Genomic DNA, 13,692 nt, shown 5'->3' with positions numbered 1-13,692 from the left:
TCCAGTCGAAACGATCGTCATAAGGCAACATAACGTTATTAAAGCAGCTTCTATTACATGATCCTACTGTTAATAATAAAAATGAAACTAGAAAAAGGCATACTGCGTCAGTGACATCATGGGTATAGTACATTTACACATCTGAGTAATCTTAGAATATTGCTTCTTTTTGTGTTCGCTTCTGTTATATGCACTCCGCATCGAAGAGTTTTACGACTTTTATAATGATTGATACCCGTAATATCTCTTCCCTAAATTATACTATGCAGCAATGAAATTTACTGAGGCAACTAGAAATTAGCTTGTTCGAAAATCATTTCGCGTCTCCGGAAATTCATTTCAAACTATCTTTGTAATAGGCTGGTGCCTAGGTTCGTAGCGTTTTTGTTTTGAATGTTGGTGTTCCGGTTGGTAAGTGTTTATTTCTCGATTGTCGTTTTTATTTGTAATTCACTGTTGCTATTTGACTTTACATATTGTCAGTTTGTCATTTGGCGAAAGCGATTGGGGTTGTGGACGCTAGAAAATGGAGTGATAAGTAGGGAATTCGGAACATTTGCGACATATTCTGCTTTTTGAGTTCAGTTGAGGGATTACAGCAGCGGAGGCAGAGAGAAACATTTGCGCCTTGTTGGTAATAGTGCCACTGTATAGAGCACGGCAAAAAATGGTTTTATCATTTTAAAGAGGATCGTTTTTACATTAGCTGCTCGTATCCACAAAAGAGTTATGCATCTGGTGGAACAGCGACGTTGTGGTGCACTAAGAATTGCTTCCCCTGGATGTAACCACCACACCTGACTTTTATTGTCAGCAACTGAGACATCTTGCAGACGCAGTGCAAGAACAAAGACCATGAAGACTCCGTGAAGTGATGATACTCCACGTACACACGCCTGCATTCTGCTAGACTGACAAACACTAGAGAGGAGTTGGTCTGGGAAGTTATTTCACGCCCACCTTATTTACCTGCTCTTGTGCCCTTAGATTTTCGCATTTTCCACTCTACATAGAACAGCTTTCAAGAAACGTTCTTTCTGGATGAAAATGCTCTCCGAACATGGCTCGACAAGTTCTTCGTCTCAAAACCACGTGATTTCTACAGTCACGGAATAGAAAAGCACTGGCAGGCTGTTGTAAATAGTGAAGGAGGATATATTATTAATTAATAAAGTCTCGGTTGTGTGTATCTGTTGTGTTTATTAAACTTATGGAAAAACTGCTCGCTACGAACTTATGCCTCGACCCAATCTGTATAATACGCTCCTGGAAATGGAAAAAAGAACACATTGACACCGGTGTGTCAGACCCACCATACTTGCTCCGGACACTGCAAGAGGGCTGTACAAGCAATGATCACACGCACGGCACAGCGGACACACCAGGAATCGCGGTATTGGCCGTCGAATGGCGCTAGCTGCGCAGCATTTGTGCACCGCCGCCGTCAGTGTCAGCCAGTTTGCCGTGGCATACGGAGCTCCATCGCAGTCTTTAACACTGGTAGCATGCCGCGACAGCGTGGACGTGAACCGTATGTGCAGTTGACGGACTTTGAGCGAGGGCGTACAGTGGGCATGCGGGAGGCCGGGTGGACGTACCGCCGAATTGCTCAACACGTGGGGCGTGAGGTCTCCACAGTACATCGATGTTGTCGCCAGTGGTCGACGGAAGGTGCACGTGCCCGTCGACCTGGGACCGGACCGCAGCGACGCACGGATGCACGCCAAGACCGTAGGATCCTACGCAGTGCCGTAGGGGACCGCACCGCCACTTCCCAGAAAATTAGGGACACTGTTGCTCCTGGGGTATCGGCGAGGACCATTCGCAACCGTCTCCATGAAGCTGGGCTACGGTCCCGCACACCGTTAGGCCGTCTTCCGCTCACGCCCCAACATCGTGCAGCCCGCCTCCAGTGGTGTCGCGACAGGCGTGAATGGAGGGACGAATGGAGACGTGTCGTCTTCAGCGATGAGAGTCGCTTCTGCCTTGGTGCCAATGATGGTCGTATGCGTGTTTGGCGCCGTGCAGGTGAGCGCCACAATCAGGATTGCATACGACCGAGGCACACAGGGCCAACACCCGGCATCATGGTGTGGGGAGCGATCTCCTACACTGGCCGTACACCACTGGTGCTCGTCGAGGGGACACTGAATAGTGCACGGTACATCCAAACCGTCATCGAACCCATCGTTCTACCATTCCTAGACCGGCAAGGGAACTTGCTGTTCCAACAGGACAATGCACGTCCGCATGTATCCCGTGCCACCCAACGTGCTCTAGAAGGTGTAAGTCAACTACCCTGGCCAGCAAGATCTCCGGATCTGTCCCGCATTGAGCATGTTTGGGACTGGATGAAGCGTCGTCTCACGCGGTCTGCACGTCCAGCACGAACGCTGGTCCAATTGAGGCGCCAGGTGGAAATGGCATGGCAAGCCGTTCCACAGGACTACATCCAGCATCTCTACGATCGTCTCCATGGGAGAATAGCAGCCTGCATTGCTGCGAAAGGTGGATATACACTGTACTAGTGCCGACATTGTGCATGCTCTGTTGCCTGTGTCTATGTGCCTGTGGTTCTGTCAGTGTGATCATGTGATGTATCTGACCCCAGGAATGTGTCAATAAAGTTTCCCCTTCCTGGGACAATGAATTCACGGTGTTCTTATTTCAATTTCCAGGAGTGTATATTTAGTTACTTTGGAATCATTTAGTCATATGCTTATTAAACGACATTATGAAACAATACCTAGTAGCGGAAGAGGAAGAAGGGAAATTTATGGTACTGTCCTCTGACCTAGAGACGTAAAATTATCTTTGGGAGATGTCAGTCGAATGTGCTCTAATGTCACACGATATAGACTAGCTCGACCGTCTGTTGTTAGTCAGCATACATACATATGATTTAAAATAACATTAAATTACTTTATAAATGTAATGCTCTGCCTGTAGAAATATCTTAAAAGTTCGTATGGCATTCTGCTCTTTGCGATTTATAAAAAGTTCGTATATTGTAGTGTTAACTACAAAGACCAATAAGCAAAAGACTGTGCTTAGTTAATTCCTTGAATGTTAGTACCTGAAACTCTTACGTACTTCAACGAGAATGCTTCGTGGAGATGTGAAATTTACACGCTCTTCAATGACTCATAAGTTAGGAAAGCAGGTCACTCGTTTCTGTCGTAGCAGCCTCAACACCACAGGATGTTTTTCTGGCTGCCTACGCTAATACTGAATTCACCGACCTTGTAACGTGATACCGTCTGACGAGCGAGCGGAATGTTCCGCGGCAGGCCTGCCCGACAGCCGCGACTGTTTTTCAGATGCGTAATTTTCTGGAAGACTTATCTCGTAAATGAGCAGCACGAGCAGGGACTAGTCCTTCTAGATATCTTCGGATTTTTCACGAAAGCAACCTACTGCGATAGATTAAGTAAACACAGAATTACTGAAATGTAGGACATACTAAGTTACTGTGTATAATCAGTAGCGCTGGTGAACAATTGAATTATCCGTTGCATGGAAGACAGACGAATTTTTTTCTGGACAGATAATAGCAAAACATGTAAAAATTACAAAAGTGTAAGTCATCTCAACAAAAATAATTGTACAGGGTGGGGCAAAGAAGTGGCCAGGACGAGAGGATACGACTGGACGTGAATGTATGCATACAACCACACCCCGTGAAGTGCACACCATATGTACGCCCTCCATGTGATCCACATCAGTTCCTTGAGGCACATTTACATACACGTATTCACGCTTGACATAGTTGTTAACAGAGATCAGTCCCGGCCATAGCTGGCCACCCAGGTCATCTGATCTTTGTGCGGTTACTCTGTATGGGGAATCCTCAAGTCTAAGGTGTATCGCAAGAAGACTCATAATTTTCAAGAATAGCAGCAGAACATTTCGTATGAGACTGCAGCAAATCCAGCAGTCCAGGTTCGATCCGTCTTAAGCAACTTGCTGACCAGGGCTCAAAAATGCCAAGAATGGTGGTCACTTTCAACATCTGCTGTAGTCAGGTTACTTCTGTATTTCGTTTCCTCTGCTTTGTTTCTTTGTACCCTGGAAACCTGTTTTCCGGGCCACTTTTATTTGTCCCACCCTGTAGAAATTGTCACTGACTGAGTACAACAAGCGTTTAGGAAAGGCAAGATCAGCCACAGACGATGTGTATGTTGTATATAACGTAAGTGGAGAGAAGCTGTGACTTCAACATATTGCAGCATTTATCAGTGTAAACGGAAGTCAACTTTAGACGATGATAATAAATAATGACTGTTACTGGAAAGTTATTAAAATAGTAAGACAAGTATATACAAAGAAGTCAGTTTCTTATAACTGCACGTATGACAGACAGCGGTACTTACGATAAAAATTGGCCAACTGCGATTAGGAGTTCCGCAAAAAACTTGATTGTGTGTGTAGGTAGCTCATTCATCCCGGGAATTGAGAATCTCAGATTTTTGCCTCTTAACGATATCAATCCAGGGTACTTCGTGACCTTATTAGATTCTCTACAGTAGTTCTTGAGACTAGCTCGGACACAAAAAAAGGGCGAGCGTGGGTCTTCAATTTACAAACCCCAGCAAAAGATTTAATAATTTTTTTTCAGTTGCTTACTAAATGACTACTACTACAACAACTTACATTTTAAGCTTGCATGCAGTTGAATGCAATGCGAGTTCCACCGGCAAAAACATTTTTTTTATATGATAGCATTACAATTTAACGAATTTAGAATCCTTTTGCCTACTTTTACAGTGAAACATTGTTTTTTCCCGAGTTACACGAATCTAGATCAACAGGAAGTATCGTGTAGGTTTTAATGAGAGAGTTTACGAGTATCAAAATGTTACCTCAATGGCAGTATCTTTTGACTGCATTAAGTTAGAAGCTTAAAGGTCTTACGCAGCCAAGGGACCGTAGACCTTAGTAGGTGACATAAATTTTAACTGAATACGTCCAACCGTTTCTGAGAAAAAGGGTTCTTAAGTCAGACGAACAGACGGATGGACAATGAAGCGATCCCACAAAGTTTCCGTTATTACCGATTGAGTTGCGGTGTCCTAAAAATGAGTACGTCAAAACTGTGAGATATGACTGAGATTATTTCTTAAAAGGGTAGAACACACTAGTCATAGTCGTTCAGAGCAGTAGTTGAGGTTTGAACAAAACCAATAATAGCCGACAACAGGAACAAAAAGTGAAAAACTGGAGCATTCAAACGGAGAGGAGGAAACGAAATCAAACTTCAAAGAGGTGTAGAGTATGTGAAGTTACTTCAGTGACTACACTATATGAGCTGCATCTCTCTGGACTAGATAAATGTACTAGTTCTGTTGGAAAGGGTGTCGCAAAAACGGTGTATCCTCTCTTGAGGCAAACTGACCGAGACTGTAGTAACTGGTGCCTGATATCATCGATACGGCTGTGGGATTGGCTGGTGCCACACATGTTTCATCGGAAGAGATCTGGGGACCAAGCTTGCCACAGGAGTACCTCAACATCATTCGGACGCTTAATAGAGGCACGTATAATGTGTGAAAAAGTGTTGTCATACTGAAAACTGGCACCACTGCACTGACGTATGAAAATTATGTCGAGCAGGTAGTTCATGCGCCCAAGCGAGTAGTAAGCGGTTGTGAAAGCACACTTGACCTCTTAGCAACAAATAATGCTGAGTTAATAACGAGCATCAAAACGGATACAGGGATTACTAAACACAGGGTTGCCGTAGCGGGATTGAATATTGTATCCCCAAAATCCTCTGAAAATAAACGAAAAATATACCTACTCAAAAAAGAAAATAAAAATTAACTTGACGCCTTCCTGAGAGACAATCTCCACTCCTTCCAAATTAATGAGTGTAGACCAGATGTGGCTTAAATTCAGAGAAATAGTATTGGCAGCAATTGAGAGATTTATTTGATATAAATTAACAAACGACGGAGCTGATCCTCTTTGGTACAGAAAACGGGTTAGAACACTATTGCAGAAACAACGAAATAAACATGCCAAATTTAAATAGACGCAAAATCCCCAAGATTGGCGATCTTTTACAGAAGCTCGAAATTTAGCGCGGACTTCAATGCGAAATGCTTATAACAGTTTCTACGACGAAACTTTGTCTAGAAACCTGGCAGAAAATCCAAAGAGATTCTGGTCGTATGTGAAGTGTGTTAGCTGAAAGAAACAATCAATGCCTTCTCTGCGCGGTAGCAATGGAGTTACTATCGAAGACAGTGCTTCCAAAGCAGAGTTACTAAACACAGCCTTCCGAAATGCCTTCACAAAAGAAGACGAAGTAAATATTCCAGAATTAGAATCAAGAACAGCTGCCAACATGAGTAACGTAAAAGTAGTAGCGAAGCAACTTAGATCACTTAATAAAAGTAAGTCCTCTGATCCATACTATACAAAAGTTAGGTTCCTTTAAGAGTATGCTGATGCATTAGCTCCACACGGAACAATCATATACAACAGTTCGCTCGACGAAAGATCCGTTCCCAAAGACTGGAAAGTTGCACAGGTCACATCGATATTCAAGAAAGTTAGTAGGAGTAATCCACTTAATTACAGGCCCATATCATTAAAACCGATGTATTGTGTTAAAACATTATGAATTACCTCGAAGAAAACGGTCTGTTGACACATAGTCAGGGTTCAGAAAATATCGTTCTTGTGAAACAATACTAGCTCTTTATTCACATGAAGTGCTGAGTGCTATTGACAAGGGATTTCATATAGATTTCATATTTTCTGGATTTACGGAAGGCTTTTGACACTGTATCACACAAGCGGTTTGTAGTGAAATTGCGTGCTTACGGAATATCGTCTCAGTTATGTGACTGGATTTGTGATTTCCTGTCAGAGGTCACAGTTCGTAGTAATTGACGGAAAGTCATCGAGTAAAACACAAGTGATTTCTGGCGTTCCTCAAGGTAGTGTTATAGGCCCTTTGATGTTCCTTATCTATATAAAGGATTTGGGAGACAATCTGAGCAGCCGTCTTAGGTTGTTTGCAGATGACGTTGTCGTTTATCGAGTAATAAAGTCATCAGAAGATCAGAACAAATTGCAAAACGATTTAGAAAAGATATCTGAATGGTGCGAAAATTGACAGTTGAACCTAAATACTGAGAAGTGTGAGGTCATCCACATGAGTGCTAAAAGGAATTCGTTAAACTTCCGTTACACGATAAATCAGTCAAATCTAAAGGCCGTAAGTTCAACTAAAAACCTAGGAATTACAATTATGAATAACTTAAATTGGAAGGAACACAGAGACAATGTTCTGGGGAAGGCTAACCAAAGACTGCGTTTCATTGGCAGGGCACTTAGAAAATGTAACAGATGTACTAAGGAGACTGCCTACACCACGCTTGTCCATCCTCTTTTAGAATACTGCTGCACGGTGTGGGATCCTTACCATATAGGACAGACCGTGTGCATCGAAGAAATTCAAAGAAGGGCAGCACTTTTTGTATTACTGTGAAATAGGGGGGGGGGCGGAATGTCACTAAAATGGTACAATATTTGGGGTGGATATCATTAAAAGAAAGGAGTTTTCGGTTGCGATGGGGTCTTCTCACGAAATTCCAATCACCAACTTTCTTTCCCCATGCGGGTTTGGGGATTAGATTAGGCCTGTGGTACTCTGGCCTGTTGTAAGAGGCGATCAAAAGGAGTCTCACACGTTTTGGCCTTTGTGATGGTCCCCTGTAGGGTCTGGCCTCTATTTTTCAAAATTTTCTCGAAGAGCGAGCCAATTGGGGAAGAGCAAATTACATGGTGCATCATGTCCATTGTGCATTGAGATCTTTTGCCCACTTTCTCGTCGTGGCATTGCAGTCCCGCTCATTCTCCATCTCATGGGCGAGGACACCTTCCTGTGTGCGTTTTCCTCGATCCACTATGCAGTGTCGGTTTCTACGCCGACGATGACCATGGAATTCTTTGCACCTCATATCCAACATAGTAGCCAGTCCATTGTGATCGGGCCACCATGTACCATGTTGGTTGTAGCCCCCTGACAGAGATTGCTCTGCTGATGCTTGCGCTGTTAATTCCCCACATATGGCAAGGAGTACATACCTGTCTCCCTGGGACATTGGGACTCCCAGCAGTGGTCATCATGCGTGGCCCTTTCTGAGGCTGGGTGATGTGCCCGTGGGGAGGGCCCCTGGTCAGAGTGGGTGGCATCAGAGTGGATGACACGCCTTGAAGCGTAATATGTCATCTGTTGCTGGTGGTCCACCACCAGCAGTCTCTAAGAGGTCAAAGTCTAACTTCGATGAAATAAGACCCCAAATCGTTCCCCTCCCTGGCCACACAATGGGAGGTGTCAGGGTAATCAGGTTGCCACTGGTGCCTTCATCTTGGCCTTAGAGTGTGACATCTCACCCTAGAAGGTCAAGGTGATGGTCTACCACTGTGATGTCAAGCCGTTATATCCCTCCCCCGATGTGGTGGTTTAAGTGCTGGAAGTTCGGCTATATGTTTTCCCACTGTACTTCCACCACCACATGTCGAGATTGTGGACGTCCATCACATTCCAATACTCCATGTGCCCCGCCTCCCATCTGTGTCAACTGCAGAAAGCATCATTCATCTTATAGAAAGAGAGGAAAATCATGGAATACAGGGCCCTGGACCGACTGACCTACACTGAGACTAAGCAGAAGTATGAGAGGCTACATCCTGTGCGTATGACATCCACTTAAGCCGCTGCTACGACAACAGTTCTTCCACCTTCTGTTCCACCGTGTAAAGTTGGCTCTCAGAGCTGTCAGACTCCACCTGCCCCCTTGATGGAGGGGATCACTTCCCGCCCTGGTGCTCCTGTTGCTCCTGCACAACCTACTTCAGGAACCAACCCCCACCCCAAACCACCAGGGACATCAGGCCCCACTTATCCGATGGAGAAGCGTACATCTTCTTTGGCTACTCTCGCTAGGAAGAGGTCCCTTGGCTCACTCCCTTCCCACATTCCTACCACTGGCAAAGCAGACCTCCGCTAGTGGCTGAAGCAACCACAGGTAACTGGTTGTAGGGCCTCACGGTCCTCCTCAGTCCCTGAGAAGCCTTTCCAGCTAAAAAAGCCGAAGGTGCAGCGGGAGAAAACCAAAAAGAAGAACCCCAAAAACCCAGACGTTGCGGTGGCTCCCGTACCACCACTGCCTACAAGCTCTGTGTCTGAGGACGAAGTCGAGATGCTGGCGTCCACTGAGGACTAGATCTCTCTGGGCCCTCAAACACAATGGATGCTTGATCACACAGATACTCATACGGTGGCAGTAGGTGACCCTGTGGCGTAGACAGCCTCATTGAGTGTTTCATGCCTTCCCAATCTCACGAGCACGTCATCCTCCAGTGGAATTGCGGCGGTTTTTTCCACCATCTTGCTGAGCTAAGGCACCTCTTAAGCTTTACACCAGCTTTCTGCATTGCCCTCTTGGCCATTGCGGATCCCTGCCCTCCAATGCTATAGGGATTACAAGAAATGTAGCGACTGTAATAGTCAGGTGGAGTTTATGTCTATGTCCTGAACTCAATATACAGTGAACCTGTGCCCCTTCACACCCATCTTGAAGCTGTGGCTGTCAGGATAAAGACGATGCAGGAAATAACTGTCTGCAATGTATATTTTCCTCCAGGTGGTGCAGTACCACTGAAGGCATTGGCTACACTGATTGATCAACTCCTTACACCTTTCTTATTTTTGGGAGATTTTAACGCTCATAACCCCCTGTGGGGTGGCACCGTGGTTACTGGCCGAGGCAAAGATGTCGAAAATTTGCTGTCTCAGTTCGACTTCTGCCTCTTAAATACTGGGCCCCCACACATTTGTGTGGCTCACTGCACTTACTCGGCCATTGATTTATCCCTCTGCAGCACAGTACTTCTCCCATCTGTCCATTGGAGAGCACGGGACGGTCTGTGTGGTAGTGACTACTTCCCTATCTTCCTGTCACTCCCCCAGCGTCATGCCCTCGGACTCCTACCCAGATGGGCTTTCGACAAGGCAGACTGGGAAGCGTTTAGCCCTGCTGTAACCGTTAAATCTCCCCCACATGATGCCATCGATTTTGTGGTTGAGCAGGTCACTGCAACGATCGTTTCTGCGGCGGAAAACGCGATCCTTCATTCTTTAGGGTGCCCTTGGCGAAAGTTAGTAACTTGGTGGTTACCAGAACTCGCAGAGGCAATTAAAGGGCGTCGGCGAGCTCTTCAGCGAATAAGCAGCACTCTCCCCTAGAGCACCTAATAGCCTTTAAACGACTCCATGCACGCGTTCGCCAGCTTATAAAAAGACGAAAACATGAGTGTTGGGAGAGATACGCCTCGACCATTGGGTGCCATACGTCACCTTCCCAAATCTGGACGAAGATCAGACTTGTTTTTGGGTACCAGACCGCAACAGGTGTCCCTCGCGTTAACATCAATGGCGTGTTATCTACCGATGCAAACTCGATTGCCGAGCACTTTGCTGAGCACTGTGCTCGAGCCTCTGCGTCGGAAATTTACCCTCCAGCCTTTCGCACCATTAAACGTCGGATGGAAAAGAAAGTCCTCTCGTGCACTACACGCTACAGTGAATCCTATAAAGTTCCATTTACAGAGTGGGAGCTCCTCAGTGCGCTTGCATATTGCCCCGACACAGCTCCTGGGCCAGATAGGATCCGCAGTCTCGTCCGACTACAAGCGACATCTCCTCGTCCTCTTCAACTGGATCTAGTGCGATGGCGTCTTTCCATCCCAATGGTGGGAGATCACCATCATTCCGGTGCTCAAACCCGGTAAAAACCTGCTTGATGTGGATAGCTATCGGCCAATCAGCCTCACCAACGTTCTTTGTAAACTGCTGGAAGGTATGGTGTGTCTGTGGTTGGGTTGGATCGGGCCCTGCAGTCACGTGGCGTACAGGCTCCGTGCCAGAGCGGTTTCCGCCAGGGTCGCTCTACCACTGATAATCTTGTGCCCCTCGAGTCTGCCATCCGAACAGCCTTTTCCAGATGCCAACACCTTGTTGCAGTCTTTTTTGATTTACGAAAAGCGTATGACACGACGGGGCGACGTCATATCCTTGCCGCATTACACAAGTGGGGTTTGTGAGGCTCGCTCCGGATTTTTATCCAAAATTTCCTGTCGCTTCGTACTTTCCGTGTCCAAGTTGGTGCCTCCTATAGCACATGTCCTTTGTTCCTCTGTGACCTCCACCCTAGTGCCTTTAGCGTGGAGGTTTTAACGTGTTCCATAGTTGCTGGCTTCTCCTTTTTATTCTCATGGTCAGGCAACCATGGTAATCTGCTCTGTCGTTTTAATCTCTTCTACCTGTTTCTTGCGTTTCTGTGATTTTCTTGTCCCCTTTTATCCATTTGTTTGTTGCCCTTCTGTCGTTCTTGTGGTTTTACTTTTCATTCCCCTTTTTTTTTTGCCCTGAGGGGACAGGGCGAGCTGTTTTAGGGCTTGCTATTTGCCCTTTTCAACTATGGGTTCATTCCGTTTTGTGTTGTCAGTCTCGTTTGTGTTATTCTCACCCTCGTGGCCTTGTTTTCTTCGGAACAAGGGACCGATGACCTAGCAGTTTGGTCCGTCCCCCCCTCTTTTAAACCAACCAGCGAACTTTCTCTTCTGAATGGGAAAATATTTTTTTGACACCGACCTACATAGGGAGAAACGATCACCACGATTATATAAGGGAAATAAGAGCTCGTGCGGAAAGATATAGGTGTTCGTTCTTTCCGCGATGTTACGAGATTGGAATAATAGATAATTGTGAAGGTGGTTCGATGAACTCTCTGCCAGGCACTTAAGTGTGATTTGCAGAATATCCATCTGCGAGTAGATGTAGAGTAGCCACGCGAGGACGCACGATATCCGTGACGCACCGTTGTTCCGCAGGTGTTCCCATAGGCAGTACCAGCCGTGAGCTGAAGGCATATCCGGTGGCTCCCCATACCATAACACAGAGTAACACCGGTGTGTCTCTCGAAAGCATACTCGCTGCCATATTCGCCGACGATGACCTGTGGTAGTGTAGAACGACCGTTCATCACTGGATACAATGCGGTGACTGACGAACTCGTTTTGACAACAGTCTACAACGGACTGCGTCAGTATTGCCCGGTTTCTGCAAGAAGCAGACATCTAGTTACAAGTCAGACACGAAGGACTCAGTATGAGTAGTCTGTTTAGAGTGTGTGAATGTATAAAGTGTACCGCGAAGTATAACTGGATTTAATGTAATTTCTAATGCCTATGCTGTATATATGATATTGTATACCAGATCTGTAGTTATTCCCTTTTCTGGCTATATGGTTTATGCCAGAAGCCAATAAATTAAAAAAAATAATGCGGTGCCATTCGTGAGTAGACTGTGCTCTCTGGTGGCGGTACCAATTCAGCAGCCGTCTGCTTTGTTGTGCTGACGGTAGTCTACGCAAGAGACGGTAGTACCAAAACTAGCTGTTCCTGATCTTCAAGTAAAGACATTGTTATAGGGAGCCTATTACCTCTTCTTGGACGACAGGCATAAATGTGAAGGAATTACGATGTTCTTGGCGCACAGTGCGGAGATACTCCCTGGAGGTGGCCAGACGTGGTCGATTAGAACCTTGACGACGAGTACGTCTGCTCTGTTTCCCATGCAGTCCAACATTGCGCCGCTGTCACACTCGAACACGTCACAAAACTGGCTATTACACATTTCCACTAGCCACCAAAACAGAGACACACAACGAGAGCCTTTTGAAAATCCTTTATGTGCTGTCCCGCACGAGTAATCGGTATCTCCGTGTCTTTCACAGTAATCAATCGACATCTGAGGTTGTTCACGGGCCTTGTGTACCCTAACAGGCCTGGAAACAGCTCTACACACGAACTACACTGGGACTGGGAGTGCAGTCTGGTGGCTGTTCTATCGAATACAGAGAATTGTCCTCCAATCATTTCCATACCCAAGAACTGTGTGTACGTGTATGAAGCTACACTGATTTCCTGTGCCTTGTAAGTGCTTCACTTTCGGCAGGCAGTGTGTATTACAGTCATTTCTCCACATTAAAATCAAGTTTCGCTTTACCACTTCGCCTAAATACGTGGCAGGAGTAGTATGTTTGGGCGGGGGGTGGGGTTGGGGGATGGGTTGGGGGGAGTGGGGGAGGTAGGATAAGACCTACAACAACGGTGGACACCACTCTCGCTCTTCCGAGCTTCCTAAGAAAACCTCTCTAACGGGTACAATACACTTAACAGTGAGCGCTGCAAAACCTCATCAAATTATATTTCGACTTATTACATATTTAGAGGTAGCAAAGCCAGACAAAAGAGCACAGCAGAACATATACTGGCTCCTGTCAAGTGCTTAGAAACGTCTTGAATTATCTTGTAGAACAAATCCGAATAAACCCAGTGACCTTTAAAGTAAATCGGTTGACACATGCTATGTATTTAATGTGGTACTGGAAATTGCCTACCACGCCATTAATGGCAAACAGATGGATAAGAAAAGTGACTATTGCTGAACATCTGCTTTTAAAATTAATCGAATAGTACATACTCGACTTTCGAAATATTCCTCAAGGTCTTAAAGCGTTACATTGCGCTAATAACAATTATAAATGAAGGACAATTAGGATTTAACGTCCCATCAACGATGAGGTCGTTAAAGACGGGACCCAAGCTCGG

The sequence above is a fragment of the Schistocerca piceifrons genome, chromosome 3 (genome assembly GCF_021461385.2).
Source record: "Schistocerca piceifrons isolate TAMUIC-IGC-003096 chromosome 3, iqSchPice1.1, whole genome shotgun sequence".
NCBI lineage: Eukaryota > Metazoa > Arthropoda > Insecta > Orthoptera > Acrididae > Schistocerca > Schistocerca piceifrons.
Note: the sequence above shows the minus strand (reverse complement) of the source record.